We start from the raw sequence: 17500 nt of genomic DNA, 5'->3' as shown, positions 1-17500 counted from the left end.
TCGTCGGTACAAGACCATACGATCTGCATGTTATCTAGAGTTCAACCAATATAACGATCTTGCGATCGCTTGGTTTTAGCCTAATAAAAGCACATGTCCCATAAGGTTCATGTTTTAATTGCATGTATTAGCTCTAGAATTACCACAGTTATCCAAGTAACTGTTAACGATCTAAGGAACCATAACTGATATAATGAGCCTTTTGCGGTTTCACTTTTAATTCGTGTGTACTTAGACATGCATGGCTTAATCTTTGAGACAAGCATATAACTACTGGCAGGATCAACCAGAATAATGTTTTTCCTTCATATTCCATTCATATTTTTTGAATCGAAATAAGCAATATAATAGATATATAGATTTTTCACTTTATATAATTCCATGATTTTTATTATATTGAATAAAATTCAATATTTCGCCTTTGGGTAAAATTTTAAATATATAAATATAAGTAAAAAATCTATTCGATTACGGCCATTTTTATATAGCATTCGTAATCCATATTTTCATTTTTAATTTATACTTGTTTTACCAATATAACAAGAATTTCATATAATTATTGTAATATATATGTTTCTATAATTTTATCTTTTTATATATACATATTTCATTATAAAATATCATTTTATTTCCAACATACATAATTATTGTATCCACACATGTACAATTTTTGTTTAACCAATATAAATATTAAGTTAAATCATTTGCATTTTGAAGATAAATTTAAAATTTATCTCTTTTCATATATCTCTCTGGTAATATATAACATAAAACCAAGCGCATATGATAATATTTCCACATTTAATATATAATTTTATATTTCTTTCATAAGAATCCATATTTGTATTATACCGTAACGATATAATAATCCAACTATACGGCAGGTAATAAATTAATATTTGCCTGCCTCCAAAAATTAACGATAATATATGGAAACGATTTGTTATTCTATATATAATAGAAACTTGACTTTTGTTTCAACGATATTATCTAAAAAGCGTATATTCCTATTATCCGCGGAGCCAAGTCCCGTGTTCTATAGAACTGAGAAACAAATTTGTACGGATAATAATATACTTTATTTTATGTAACCAATATAAACATAATCCGAAATAAATATTTCGAATAATGCGGGAGGTCGGCAACCACTGCCTACCTATAGTAGTTTTTGAACCCGCTGTCCTCAAAGCGGGTATTTTCAATTCCGTTTGCCATCCAACATACGGTCTATTCTCTTATATATTAAGAGATTATAGGAACATTTCATTTTTTTTCCATTATTCATATATAATATGATTATTTTTTTTTTTATACATATAATAAATATTAATTTTTATATGTTTATTATTTAATTTACTCATATAATTGCCAAATTCATATGAATACATAAGTTTTGAACAATATGAGAGGTCGGCAACCACTGCCTACCTATAGTAGTTTTTGAACCCTCTGTCGTAATTCCGGTCGTTTACACTACTATACCCTCTCACTATAATGGCTTTTCTCTATAATACTAAGAGAATATGGGAATATCTCAGCATTTTTTCCCATATACATATAATAATTAACCATTTTCATATGTATATTATTTAATTTAATCATATAATTGCCAAAATCATATGAATACATAAGTTTTGAACAATATGAGAGGTCGGCAACCACTGCCTACCTATAGTAGTTTTTGAACCCTCTGTCGTAATTCCGGTCGTTTACACTACTATACCCTCTCACTATAATGGATTTTCTCTATAATACTAAGAGAATGTGGGAATATTTCAGCATTTTTTCCCTTATACATATAATAATTAATCATTTTCATATGTATATTATTTAATTTACTCATACAATTGCCAAAATCATATGAATACATAAGTTTTGAACAATATGAGAGGTCGGCAACCACTGCCTACCTATAGTAGTTTTTGAACCCTCTGTCGTAATTCCGGTCGTTTACACTACTATACCCTCTCACTTAAATGGCTTTTCTCTATAATACTAAGAGAATATGGGAATATCTCAGCATTTTTTCCCATATACATATAATAATTAACCATTTTCATATGTATATTATTTAATTTAATCATATAATTGCCAAAATCATATGAATACATAAGTTTTGAACAATATGAGAGGTCGGCAACCACTGCCTACCTATAGTAGTTTTTGAACCCTCTGTCGTAATTCCGGTCGTTTACACTACTATACCCTCTCACTATAATGGATTTTCTCTATAATACTAAGAGAATGTGGGAATATTTCAGCATTTTTTCCCTTATACATATAATAATTAATCATTTTCATATGTATATTATTTAATTTACTCATACAATTGCCAAAATCATATGAATACATAAGTTTTGAACAATATGAGAGGTCGGCAACCACTGCCTACCTATAGTAGTTTTTGAACCCTCTGTCGTAATTCCGGTGGTTTACACTACTATACCCTCTCACTTAAATGGCTTTTCTCTATAATACTAAGAGAATATGGGAATATCTCTGCATTTTTTCCCATATACATATAATAATTAATCATTTTCGTATGTATATTATTTAATTTACTCATACAATTGCCAAAATCATATGAATACATAAGTTTTGAACAATATGAGAGGTCGGCAACCACTGCCTACCTATAGTAGTTTTTGAACCCTCTGTCGTAATTCCGGTCGTTTACACTACTATACCCTCTCACTTAAATGGCTTTTCTCTATAATACTAAGAGAATATGGGAATATCTCTGCATTTTTTCCCATATACATATAATAATTAACCATTTTCATATGTATATTATTTAATTTAATCATATAATTGCCAAAATCATATGAATACATAAGTTTTGAACAATATGAGAGGTCGGCAACCACTGCCTACCTATAGTAGTTTTTGAACCCTCTGTCGTAATTCCGGTCGTTTACACTACTATACCCTCTCACTATAATGGATTTTCTCTATAATACTAAGAGAATGTGGGAATATTTCAGCATTTTTTCCCTTATACATATAATAATTAATCATTTTCATATGTATATTATTTAATTTACTCATACAATTGCCAAAATCATATGAATACATAAGTTTTGAACAATATGAGAGGTCGGCAACCACTGCCTACCTATAGTAGTTTTTGAACCCTCTGTCGTAATTCCGGTCGTTTACACTACTATACCCTCTCACTTAAATGGCTTTTCTCTATAATACTAAGAGAATATGGGAATATCTTAGCATTTTTTCCCATATACATATAATAATTAACCATTTTCATATGTATATTTTTTAATTTACTCATATAATTGCCAAAATCATATAAATACATAAGTTTGAACAATATCAGAGGTCGGCAACGGTCTTTCCTCTATAATACTAAGATAATATGGGAATATTTCATCATTTTTTCCCTTATACATATAATAATTAATCATTTTCATATGTATATTATTTAATTTACTCGTATAATTGTCAAAATCCTATGAACACATAAGAGAATACAATATGAGAGGTCGGCGCAACCATAATATAGTAGTTGATGACGAGGTGTTTGGCAACTTGACACAATCCATTAAAGTCTTTATATTAATTATATGAAAGGGACAATATCATATGCGTCACTAAATTGATGACGAGGTGTTTGGCAACTTGATACAATTCTTTAAAGTCTTTATATCAAAAATTATATGATAGGGACAATATCATATGCGTCACTAAATTGATGACGAGGTGTTTGGCAACTTGACACAATTCATTAGAGTCTGTATATTAATTATATGATAGGGACAATATCATATGCGTCACTAAATTGATGACGAGGTGTTTGGCAACTTGATACAATTCTTTAAAGTCTTTATATCAAAAATTATATAATAAGGACAATATCATATGCGTCACTAAATTGATGACGAGGTGTTTGGCAACTTGACACAATCCATTAAAGTCTTTATATTAATTATATGATAGGGACAATATCATATGCGTCACTAAATTGATGACGAGGTGTTTGGCAACTTGATACAATTCTTTAAAGTCTATATATCAAAAATTATATGATAGGGACAATATCATATGCGTCACTAAATTGATGACGAGGTGTTTGGCAACTTGACACAATTCATTAAAGTCTGTATATTAATTATATGATAGGGACAATATCATATGCGTCACTAAATTGATGACGAGGTGTTTGGCAACTTGATACAATTCTTTAAAGTCTTTATATCAAAAATTATATGATAAGGACAATATCATATGCGTCACTAAATTGATGACGAGGTGTTTGGCAACTTGACACAATCCATTAAAGTCTTTATATTAATTATATGATAGGGACAATATCATATGCGTCACTAAATTGATGACGAGGTGTTTGGCAACTTGATACAATTCTTTAAAGTCTTTATATCAAAAATTATATGATAAGGACAATATCATATGCGTCACTAAATTGATGACGAGGTGTTTGGCAACTTGACACAATTCATTAAAGTCTTTATATTAATTATATGATAGGGACAATATCATATGCGTCACTAAATTGATGACGAGGTGTTTGGCAACTTGACACAATCCATTAAAGTCTTTATATTAATTATATGATAGGGACAATATCATATGCGTCACTAAATTGATCGGCGATCGAACACTCGACGAGTGCAGACGTGCCTGCGGATCGACAGCAAATTGTTAGCAAATTGTTAGCAAATTGTTCACAGTTGTAAGTCCCGTTACTTGTGCCCAGCCACTTCGCGTCGCGTGATCTTGTCGCGCGTTTTGATTGGCCCAGCCAACGTACCTAACGGTAGTTCGCACTAACACCATCGCACACCCGAGTGTGCGTGTTATCAGCGCAAAAAACCCAGTGCTCGAAGCAGCGGTATAATTGCAAAGCAGCAGCCACGTGCTGCCTGGCTCACCGGCTTACGGTGCCCAGCTTCCCCCCCCCCCCCCCTCCTCACTCCTTATCAACTTTGGAGAAGATGGACTGGCAGGCCCCCCCGCGCACCCACAAGCTTGGAACAACACCACGCAAAAAGGCTCTGAGAACACGCAAGAGCAGCTCCAGCAGCGAGGGAAGCACCTCGCATACAGAGCCGGGCGAGATAAAGCGAAAACCGGCAAAGAAAGCACAGGGAGAGGAGCTGGAAGATAAGCCAAGCACTAGCGCAGCTCTGCGCAAGAAGCTCGCCAACAACGCCTTCGCTTTACTCTCGACCGAAGAAGACGAGTACGACCAAGAGAGCTCTGATGACGAACCCGGACCTAAAGACGATTCCAAGCCCAAGACCCCCGAGAAACCAAAGCCCACCCCGAAGACCATCAAGCCACCTCCGATTTTTATCCCCGATGTGACCAACATCTCGGCACTCGTCAAGATGATCACGACTCTTGTAGGCCCGAAGAACAATTTTACCTACAAGACCGTGAATGGCAACAACGTACGTGTCATGATGCCGGACAAAGAGTCCTATACAGCTCTGCGTCTCCAACTTGTGGCCCAAAACAAGAGGCATCGGACTTTCCAGCCGAAAGATGAACGTGCATACAAGGTTGTCATCAAAGGACTCCACCACTCCACCGATCGTGAGGAAATCATTGAAGACCTTCGCAGACAAGGGCACGCTGTTAGAGATCTGCACAATCCCATTGGCAGAAGAACTAAAGAACCGCTGGGAATATTCTTCGCCAACCTGGAGCCTTCCAGCAACAACAAAGACGTCTACCAAGTCAAGCGGATCTGCAGGTCGGTAGTAACCATTGAACCGCCGCAGAAGTTCAACGACGTGCCTCAATGCTTCAGGTGCCAAGGATTCGGTCATACACAGCGTTACTGCTTCCTGGAATACCGATGTGTAAAGTGTGGAGGCCCTCACGAATCGAGGGCATGTGAGAAGAGGGAGGACGACAAAGCGTGCTGCTTCCACTGCCAGGCGGACCATCCTGCGTCTTTCAAGGGATGCCCTGCATACAAAAGGGCCAAAGCACTCGCTGCTCCGAAAACAAGGCCCGTCGCTAATGCTAACAAGGCGCCGCCCGTGGCATCACCAAACGTCACCTCTGGCAGGAGCTACCGAGACGCCCTCAACGGAGTGCACGCAGCACCGCAGAATCCCACAACCCCAGTCCAAACCCAAACAGAAACCCCACACTCCGGTCAGATAGAAGCGATGTTCGCTCGCATGGAAGGAATGATGGAAAGGATGATGGAGCGCATGTTCACCCAGATGACACAGCTGGTGGCCACCATTCTCAACAGCAAGTCATGCAACTAAAGCTCCACCTAGTCGTCTGGAATGCGAACGGCCTGCAGAACAGCAAGGCCATAGTCGAGCACCATCTGAAGACCCACCAGATCGATATCCTACTCGTAGCCGAAACCCACTTCTCCCCCAGATCCCACTTTAATATCAGCGGATATGACCTCATCCATGCAGACCATCCTTCTGGCAGAGCACGCGGTGGAGCAGCCATCCTCATCAGGAGCGGTATTCAATACCTAGAGCTGCCCGCGTTTCAGCAAGACTGGGCACAATGTCCTGTCATCAGGATTGTCAGCCCGCAAGGAGATTTAGACATTGGAGCGGTCTACTTTCCCCCCAGATACCGCATAACAGCATCTCACCTCAGTGAGTTCTTCGAGCATTTTGGGCCCCGCTTCATAGCAGCTGGAGATTATAACGCCAAACATTCTTGGTGGGGATCGCGCGCCAACAACCCCAAAGGGAAAACTCTGTTTGGGTACCTGCAACGCCACCGACTGGACTGCCACTCCACTGGCGAGCCCACTCACTGGCCAACGAATCCCCTCAAGACTCCAGACCTACTGGACTTTGCTGTGTCGAAAGGCATAGGGCATGCGAAGATCAGCTGCACAACAAATGCTGATCTCCTGTCAGACCACTGTGCAATAAACGTGCTAATCAACACGCCAGTCCTCAGGAAAACCCCGCTCAGAAGGCTCACTGGAAAATATACCGACGCCGCCAAGTTCGCGTCCTGGATGCTCTCCACCGTCAATCCGAACCCCATCCTCAACACACCCAGGAACATTGATGAAGCTATCGGGAATCTCACCAGGCAGATGCAAAACGCTGCGGAATTCGCAAGCCCACCGCCACCAAAGACTGCGAGAACACCTAGCAGGGACCTCCACCTCTGGTCCCCGGAAATTGCGGCACTCGTGACTGAGAAGAGGCGTCTCAGGAGAGTTTGGTTCTTGACGCGCAATCCAAGAGACAAAACAGCGCTCAATCACGCCACAAAGGAGTTGAAGGACAAGATCTCCAGCCTACGCCAGGACTCCTTCCTCAGATTCCTCGAGGAACTCTCTCCCGGGGACCCAGACCACAATCTGTGGAACGTCACCCGCCACATTAAACGACCAGCCAAAAAGGTTTCCGCAGTGCGCAAAGCAGATGGATCCTGGTGCCTTTCGGATGCTGAAAGAGCAGAAGCTTTCGCCGAACACCTTTACAACGCCTTCTCTCCGTTCGACTGCTGCACTGCCGAAGAACATGCTGAAACAGCCCGGTTTCTCAATAGCCCAAGCTCTCCCGGTCCCCCGTTGGAACCAGTCGACCCTGAGGAAGTTGCGCAGGAGATTGCTCTACTGAAGAACAACAAATCTCCAGGCCTGGATCGTATAGATGCGGCGGCCCTAAAAATGCTCCCATCCCGCTGCACACAAATGCTGGCCAGCATTTACAACAGCTGCTTCCGGCTAGGGTACTTCCCGGAGAGTGGAAAAGAGCAGAGGTTATTGTCCTCCTCAAGCCTGGTAAGCCTGAAGCCAATCTCGCCTCCTATCGTCCGATTAGTTTGCTGGCAATCCTCTCCAAAATACTCGAAAGAGTATTTTTGCGCAGAGTATTGCCAGTACTGGATGAGGCTGGTTTGATCCCCGATCACCAGTTTGGCTTCAGGCGCTCCCACGGAACACCAGAGCAATGCCACCGGCTAGTCGAACGGATCCTCGAGGCATTCGAGCAAAAGAAATACTGCTGCGCTGTAATGCTCGACGTGAAGCAGGCATTCGACAGAGTTTGGCATCCTGGACTCCTCCATAAACTCAAATCCTACCTCCCAAGCCCCCATTTTACCCTCCTCAAATCCTACACTGAGGGAAGAGCATTCCAAGTCAGATGCGGAAGTGCAATAAGCCTACCCAGACTGATCAGAGCTGGAGTTCCGCAAGGCAGTGTGCTCGGACCAATACTGTACACCCTTTACACCGCAGACCTTCCCATAATCCCCTCCAGGAACCTAACTATAGCGACTTATGCAGATGACACGGCTTTCCTCGCCTCCTCATCCGACCCACGAGAAGCCTCCGAAACAATCCAAAGGCAAATGGACGCGCTACATCCCTGGCTCAGCAGGTGGAACATCGTAGTGAACGCGGAAAAATCTACCCAAACAACATTTGCACTAAGGAGAGGAGACTGCCCACCGGTCACGCTAAACGGAGTCATCATTCCCAACGCACCCGCACCCAAGTACCTAGGACTTACCCTGGACCGCAGGCTCACTTGGCGTCCCCACATCGTCAGCAAACGCATACAGGCCGATGCGCGTCTGAGGCAGATGCATTGGCTTATTGGGAGAGGGTCCAAGCTAAGGCAGAACCACAAAATCCTGGTGTACAAGGCAATTCTCAAGCCCATCTGGACCTACGGGATACAGCTATGGGGCACGGCAAGCCACACGAATCGCCTGCGTATACAGCGGTTCCAGAATAGGTGCTTGAGAATTGCCTGTAATGCGCATCCCTACCACGAGAATGTCGCCATACATAGGGAACTTGGAATCCCACAAGTCGCTGATGAAATCTCCAGGCTCAGCGAGAGATACCTGAAAAGGCTCGAAAACCACCCTAACCACCTCGCCACCAACCTGTTAGACAATAGCCAAACAAGCAGACGTCTCATGAGGAGACACCCTCTCGATCTTCCACAACAATAGACAACACATATAAAACCCGCCACAAATACATGTACAATAGTATCCCTTAAGCTAATGTTCCCCCGCAAAACCATTTAATTATTGTCCACTAGGACAGATTTTAAATAAATAAACGCACGCTAAAGAAAAAAAAAAAAAAAAAAAAAAACTAAATGATGACGAGGTGTTTGGCAACTTGATTCAATTCTTTAAAGTCTTTATATCAAAAATTATATGATAAGGACAATATCATATGCGTCACTAAATTGATGACGAGGTGTTTGGCAACTTGACACAATTCATTAAAGTCTGTATATTAATTATATGATAGGGACAATATCATATGCGTCACTAAATTGATGACGAGGTGTTTGGCAACTTGATACAATTCTTTAAAGTCTTTATATCAAAAATTATATGATAGGGACAATATCATATGCGTCACTAAATTGATGACGAGGTGTTTGGCAACTTGACACAATTCATTAAAGTCTTTATATTAATTATATGATAGGGACAATATCATATGCGTCACTAAATTGATGACGAGGTGTTTGGCAACTTGACACAATCCATTAAAGTCTTTATATTAATTATATGATAGGGACAATATCATATGCGTCACTAAATTGATGACGAGGTGTTTGGCTACAGGAAAAAATCATTTATTTATCGAATCATCAAGCAAAGGATAAGCTTCAGTGGATCGCAGTATGGCAGCTGCTCAACCACTTACAACACCTTGCCTGTTACAAAAGTCGTTTACAATTGATTCTAGGCTTTGTCATTGTATTAAATAATGCTTTTATATGTAACTAGCGCGGCATCAGGTGATCGAAGATCCTCCTAATTTACTATGTTACAAATTACATTGGCATCACATCCATTGTCGTTTATAAAATAAATTATAAACTTTAAATGGTTTAGAAGCCATACAATGCAAATTGCCCCTTATTTATCATTGCAGTCCAGCACGGATACGACCTTAGAGGCGTTCAGGCATAATCCAACGGACGTAGCGTCATACCACTGTTCGCTCGAACAAGTATTGTGCCATTGGTCCGTACCTGCGGTTCCTCTCGTACTACGCAGGAATGCTGTCGCAACAACGTTTTGTCATTAGTAGGGTAAAACTAACCTGTCTCACGACGGTCTAAACCCAGCTCACGTTCCCTTGCATGGGTGAACAATCCAACGCTTGGTGAATTTTGCTTCACAATGATAGGAAGAGCCGACATCGAAGGATCAAAAAGCGACGTCGCTATGAACGCTTGGCCGCCACAAGCCAGTTATCCCTATGGTAACTTTTCTGACACCTCTTGTTAAAAACTCTTTAAACCAAAAGGATCGATAGGCCGAGCTTTTGCTGTCCCTGTGTGTACTGAACACCGAGATCAAGTCAGCATTTGCCCTTTTGCTCTATGTGTGGTTTCTGTCCGCACTGAGCTGGCCTTGGGACACCTCCGTTATTATTTGAGAGATGTACCGCCCCAGTCAAACTCCCTACCTGGCAATGTCCTTGAATTGGATCATACCTGAGTAATTGGAGTTATACCAAATTTTCAAATCAAAAATACATAAATGCATCGTTTTATTAAAGAATTTGTTTGCGATTATATAACAAACTCGTGATACTTTGATCAAGAAGCTTGCATCAAAACCCAATACCATAAGATATAATAAATATATCCGTATAATGGCTAGGAAATGATACACGTTCCATTTAATCAAGTAAGTAAGGAAACAATAAGAGTAGTGGTATTTCATTGACGATACCAAACCGAGGTCTAATATCTCCCACTTATTCTACACCTCTTATGTCTCCTTACACTGCCAGATTAGAGTCAAGCTCAAAAGGGTCTTCTTTCCCCGCTAATTATTCCAAGCCCGTTCCCTTGGCTGTGGTTTCGCTAGATAGTAGATAGGGACAGTGACTTTCGGACCTCTCCGAACTTGTTTTACGTGGCGTGTTCCACACTGAAGGGATTACAACCACGACACCCTGAACACCCACAAGTGGTGCATGTATCAACATGGTGCATGAGTCTGGATACGCCAGACAAACGTCCCGGACTGGAAGCTATAGCTATGTACATAGCGACCACCCCGGTAGCAATTCGAGTACTTGCTTGCCGGGCAAGCACTCCCCCTTGCTGAGGAGCGAGATCTACCTAAAATCTCTACTGATCTCTGGGTCACAGCACCCGAGTTTTGCGCAACTAGCACCGTAACTCAAACGTCGAACACGAAGGCTCTACCCGCGATATGGGTATCAACCACAGCCACCACGATACTCCCACCAGGGGGCCTACCTCAATGTGCTGTCTTGGAGCAGCACAACCCGTGGTACCGAAAGAGAGGCTCGGTGGGCCTCCTCCTTTTGCTCCGACAAGCATGGTTAGAGGAACCAGTCGCTATATTAGTCGCCTCTTACGACAAGCAATAGCGGGCTGTGGAAGTATTCTCGCCCGCTAACCACACGGCGAAGTTTTGGGCTAAATACCCCTCCTCCTACGGAACACCTCGTCCGCAAACGCTGCCAGCCGTTGAATCCTCTGCTGATCTTCCAGGATTCTATTGAAGGTCCAGTTTTCGCCAAGGCGCTGCACTCCAAGTCCATCGAGGTTTCGCAAATCTGCATATAGAGGACAAGCGCACAATATGTGCATCCAGTCCTCATATGGATCACCACAAGCGCAAGCAGTGGTATCGCTGAGGGCTCTCCCTTGCAAAAATGCGTTAAACGACCCGTGACCTGTCAGCAGGAAAGACGTCCTCATCGAGAATCCAAAGCTTGGATCTCGATAGGCGAAGTGACGTATGGGATGAACTTGTGCGTCACCCGTCCTGGTTCGCTGTCGTCATCCCATCTGTTTTGCCAATTCTGCAGCAAGCACTCCTCTAGGCGAGTCTTCCTCTGCTTCCAGCTTAGACACGTAGTGTCCTCGCCGTATAGCCAGTCGTTCTCCTCCAGCGGGTATCCACGCTTCAGCTTGTACTTGACCGCTAAAAACTTAGCAGCCAAGTCAAGCGGGGGAGCTCCGCCAAGTACCTGCAGTGCCACTGTGGACACTGTTCGGCATACCGAAAGGCATCCAAGCAGGATTAGCCTCTGGCAGGAGGCTAGTCGTCTCCGGGCGGCTACCTGTTCGGCGGTGTCATACCATACCGGGGCACCAAACAGCACACAAGGTGCCATGAGTCCGTCATATATGGTCCGCCTGGCTCGAGGACTGAAGCCCCAGTCGGCTCGAAGCACACGCGCCAATGCTCCAACGACTCCGGTCATCCGCTGGCGAAGCGAAGCTATGTGCGTGAGGAATTTCATTCCTTCACTGACCGTGATGCCAAGGTACCGACAGCTACGCACATACGGAAGGTTCGCTCCAGCAAACCTCACCGTAGGCGCACGTCTCAAGGCACCTTTCAGCAGCATTATTACCGTCTTGCTGGTCGAGACGGTAACGCCAACTTCCGCTCCCCACGCTTCTACGATGGACATCAGCTCTGCACCTTTTTCCTCTAGCTCAGCTCGGGAATTTCCTCGACGAGAAGCAGCAAGTCATCCGCGTATGCACTCAGCTGGCAATACGGCTGGAGACGCTGAAGCAGTACATCCATCAGTATGTCCCAGATAAATGGGCCACTGATTGACCCCTGCGGGCAGCCTCTAGTTACCGGTACATCCACAGTACCGGAACTGCTTCGGATCACTGCTCTTCGGCCGGAGAAAAAGCTCTGCCACAAGCCCATCTCCCGGCATCCCAAGTCGGCTAGTCGGCGGAGTGCAGCACTCCATTCGACGTTGTCGAATGCTCCTTTGAAGTCCACGAATGTGCGAGCACGTATTGCGCCGGGCTGGCACAAACACTGCTCTTCACGTGCCTCCAAGCATCCTCCACACATCGTCCTTGGCGAAATCCAAATTGCCATCTGCAGCCTTCCGGAAGAACTTCTCTCACACGATTCACCATGATGGCTCGAGCACCTTACCAAAGACTGGTAGCAAGCATATTCCTCTATATGAGGAGGGCTCACATTTGTCCTTATCTGGCCCTTTGAGCAGCGAGACAACTCGTGGGCACTTCCACTCAGCGGGAAAGTATCCTAATCGGATGCATCGGGAAAACAACGATGCAAGGTGCTCGGGTATGGCGCGCCAGACTGCCTTGCAGATAGTGCCATTATGCCGCCAGCGTGTTTGGCCAAGCTCCCCACTACGCGATGGCAGTCTTTGCCGCTTAAATCTGCACGTCACTCGGGATCATTGCCGGGAGCCCCAATCTCGGCATCCTGGCTCGGCTTAGAATCGTGCGTTCAGGGCAATATTCGGAGCGAGGGACCGTAGGTCGTACACGTACTCCACATGCTCAGAATCCGTCCCTGCGATAGTGCACAGTATCGGATGGACTTTCAGGAATTCCCAGTACTTGCGCTAACTGCGGCAGCACTCTAGGTAGTTCGGTCATCACATTACGCCGGATGAGAATGACGCGGACTATCCACCCCGCGTGTTTCGCCAGAAGATGGCTCACTGCCATTCCCTAATGACTAGATGTGATCATTTCACGTACGCGATCTGAACGCCACTCACTGGTTTCCCTTGTGCATACGAGCTCAGTGATACTCCCCGGCGAGGTTTGGCACATGCTGCTTCGGACAATGGTTTGCTGTGCAGCAGGCCCTGTACGATCGTCAGATCATATTGGCGAGCCGCAGTGCAAATCCTTTCCGACCAGAAATGTCCATGTATCCACTGATGGTGCTTCCCTCGCCGATCGATGAAAATCTCATTCTTCAGCAGCCATCCATTGTCCGCAGATACGCTGCACACGCGAACTAGACTCGATCTCCTGAGTCGACTCCGAGCTCGATGGTGACTCGGCCTCGGCCACAGTTCCTTGGATGAAGCTAACATTAGTGTTAGCTTGCACCCTCGCAGCAACGCCCGTATATCGGCAAACGCTCGAGAGCATGTAATGCCCCGAGGTTGCCCTCTGTGGCGGCAGTTCCGGCAGTCCACCGGTTTTGGCACTTTGCCGCAGTGTGGCCTTGTTCCCGCACTGGCGACAGACACTATCCTTCTGCCGGCATTCGTGACCTTTGTCGAAACCCACACATCTGTGGCAGGCGTATGTGCGGACCTGTGACCGCATCGGAATGAGAACCACTTGATGTAGACACGACCTACATCAAGCTTCGCCATGCCGTCGTCAACCTCCAGCGTCACATTTACTGTGCGCGTCACTACCGACCACGCCTTGTCACCAGGTGCACTGACTTCTTAAACTGGGCCAGATTCATTCGCTGTCGAAGTTGTTTCGTGGAGCTCCTTCATAAACTCCTCAGGGCGATAGCTGTGTCGACGTCATATACGACGACCTTCGGCTTCTCGCCGCATTCCGTGCCACATTTAGGCCAACCTCGGCGAATCTTTTTGAAGCGACCACCTTCTGCAGCTCTCCCACCGAAGGAGTGCGAATGATCGCACCACCACCTCGACGGACTCACGGACTCGTGTACTCTGCTCAGAGAGGTGCAACCATCGTTCGCACCTTTTCCGCTATGTCTTTCCCCGATAGCGCAGGGTCGTCGCACTTCACCACCGTGACCAGTCTCGCGGACCTTGGTAGTCCGCGGGGCAGCGATGGTGCAACTCTGCATCGGGAGCATTGGCGGCCGTATTTTTCACAGATTCAACGACGGCGGCGCGGTGGGCATAGCAAGCCGCTTCAGCTTCCGCACCGACATTAGCGCCAACACCAGCTCATCGTAGCGGCTGATAGCTAGAGAGCTCTTCCGTGTCCACTCCCTAGTCTGCGGAAGCTGCTTCTCACCATGCGCTGTGTGGCCGAAGCTCGCATCATGGCTGCTTGCCAGCACGGCGCAGCGGTGGGCTAGTGGCGTGGTGGCAACAATTTAGCAGCATGAAAACGGCGGAGCAGCAGTGTGGTCGGCAGCAGGGGCAGCAGTGGATCAGCACGTGCAGCAGCGTGGGGCAGCATCATGGCAGCGTTCTCCGTACCGCCCGGGCGTCCTCCAGCGACGAAAACGGCTCCCAGTACCCCAACGGTTCTGGCACCCATTCAGCCAGGGCAACCAATTTCGCCTGCTTGGCGCGAGCTCTTAGATGCCAGATGGCTTCTGCGCCTCTCTCTGACTTCATCGAGCACTACTTCCGTCAAGGCACTCGCCTGCTGTCGCTCTCCATCGGCATAATACGATGGTGGTCACCTACGTCCGCCAGCAACCGTATGCTCGTTTACTCGCTGACAAAAGGTTCTCTGGAACTCGAGCTCCACCTATCTAGAGTCTGTAGCACTAAAACTCTCCAGACACAAACCTAGCATGACCCACCAATAAGCTTTGTGACAGCTGATCAAAAAACTTACTCGAAAAACTTACTCGTAAGTTGCCTTCAGCACGTGCTAAGTGGAAAATTCCCAACAATTAATTGTTAATTACTTCCAAACGCTTGTTATAACACACGAAATTACCACCGACTTTCGCGAGCACTAATTCACCGATTTATTACTTTCCAACACGGAAAACCAAGTTCTTCCAATCTGTACACGAGCGCAAACGAAAACAGTCGGAATCCGTTAATCCATTATGGGACTAATTAGGATGACGAGGCATTTGGCTACCTTAAGAGAGTCATAGTTACTCCCGCCGTTGACCCGCGCTTACTTGAATTTCTTCACTTTGACATTCAGAGCACTGGGCAGAAATCACATTGTGTCAACACCCGCTAGGGCCATCACAATGCTTTGTTTTAATTAGACAGTCGGATTCCCCAAGTCCGTGCCAGTTCTGAATTGATTGTTAATTGATAATCGTTATAATGATAAGAACTAATTGGTTTAACCCAAATAGTATTCTTAAAAATTTAGCAAGAAAGTTCCACAATTGGCTACGTAACTAAACTATCCGGGGAACAAGTAACTAACATAAATGCTAGAAACTCTATTTACCCAGAACGAGCACAATAAACCATGTTATTGTTTCCCAATCAAGCCCGACTATCTCAATCTTCAGAGCCAATCCTTATCCCGAAGTTACGGATCTAATTTGCCGACTTCCCTTACCTACATTATTCTATCGACTAGAGACTCTTCACCTTGGAGACCAGCTGCGGATATTGGTACGGCCTGTTGAGAAGTTTGCGTGTCCCCACCATAAATTTTCAAGGTCCGAGAGAAAATATCGACACAACAGTATATGTCATGCTCTTCTAGCCATCTACCATATCTTCTGCGAAAGACTTCCATGGTAGTACGGCTATAAAACAGAAAAGAAAACTCTTCCGATATCTCTCGACGGCTTCTTTATGGTCGTTCCTGTTGCCAGGATGAGCACGAGGCCCATATTTAATAACAAACGGATACTCAACAGGTTACGGAATTGGAACCGTATTCCCTTTCGTTCAAAATTATTCAAGTGTATTATATTCGCTTTGTTTATATAGTTAGGCATTTTTGTTTTACTTGAAAATTTTCGGCTTTCGCCTTGAACTTAGGACCGACTAACTCGTGATCAACCACTGTTCACACGAAACCCTTCTCCACTTCAGTCCTCCAAGGTCTCATTCGATTATTTGCTACTACCACCAAGATCTGTACCAATGGCAGCTCCATGCAGGCTTACGCCAAACACTTCTACGCATACCATTGTACCTTCCTACTCACTAAAGTTTCAAAATTTATATCACAAGTAATATAAATCATCTACTTTAGCGGTAATGTATAGTATACAACTTAAGCGCCATCCATTTTAAGGGCTAGTTGCTTCGGCAGGTGAGTTGTTACACACTCCTTAGCGGATTTCGACTTCCATGATCACCGTCCTGCTGTTTTAAGCAACCAACGCCTTTCATGGTATCTGCATGAGTTGTTAATTTGGGCACCGTAACATTACGTTTGGTTCATCCCACAGCGCCAGTTCTGCTTACCAAAAGTGGCCCACTGGGCACATTATATCATAACCTTGAACTTCATATCAAGAAAGTTAAGGTTCTTACCCATTTAAAGTTTGAGAATAGGTTAAGATCGTTTCGACCCTAAGGCCTCTAATCATTCGCTTTACCAGATAAGATTATTTTATATAATATTAAAATGCACCAGCTATCCTGAGGGAAACTTCGGAAGGAACCAGCTACTAGATGGTTCGATTGGTCTTTCGCCCCTATACTCAATTCTGACAATCGATTTGCACGTCAGAACTGTTTCGGTCTTCCATCAGGGTTTCCCCTGACTTCAACCTGATCAAGTATAGTTCACCATCTTTCGGGTCACAGCATATATGCTCAAGGTACGTTCAGTTAGAGGCATAAATAATATAAATATACATTATACATAACTATATAGAACGCCCCGGGATTGTGTTAATTAGCTATAAATAGCTAAAAAACTAATCCCATTATTAGTCAAGTTAATTACGCTATTAGGTTTACATCCCAATAACTTGCACATATGTTAGACTCCTGGTCCGTGTTTCAAGACGGGTCCCGAAGTATCCTGAATCTTTCGCATTGTTAATCATACAAGAGCATATAATAAACACAAAAATC

The 17500-nt window shown here is 44.3% G+C and overlaps 1 non-coding gene and 1 pseudogene across 1 annotated transcript in view; both read right to left on the bottom strand.

The window, feature by feature from the left end:
• LOC116802638 overlaps window positions 1-293 on the bottom strand; it is a 1995-nt gene extending 1702 nt beyond the window's left edge. The window contains exon 1 of the ribosomal RNA XR_004362971.1: window positions 1-293. This exon is cut by the window's left edge and continues 1702 nt beyond it. This is a non-coding gene — a ribosomal RNA (small subunit ribosomal RNA).
• A 9310-nt stretch (window positions 294-9603) lies between these two features.
• LOC116802645 overlaps window positions 9604-17500 on the bottom strand; it is an 8609-nt pseudogene continuing 712 nt past the window's right edge.

The sequence above is a fragment of the Drosophila sechellia genome, unplaced genomic scaffold, assembly GCF_004382195.2.
Source record: "Drosophila sechellia strain sech25 unplaced genomic scaffold, ASM438219v1 U_191, whole genome shotgun sequence".
Classification (NCBI taxonomy): Eukaryota; Metazoa; Arthropoda; class Insecta; order Diptera; family Drosophilidae; genus Drosophila; species Drosophila sechellia.
This window is presented reverse-complemented; position numbering and strand designations above follow the sequence as displayed.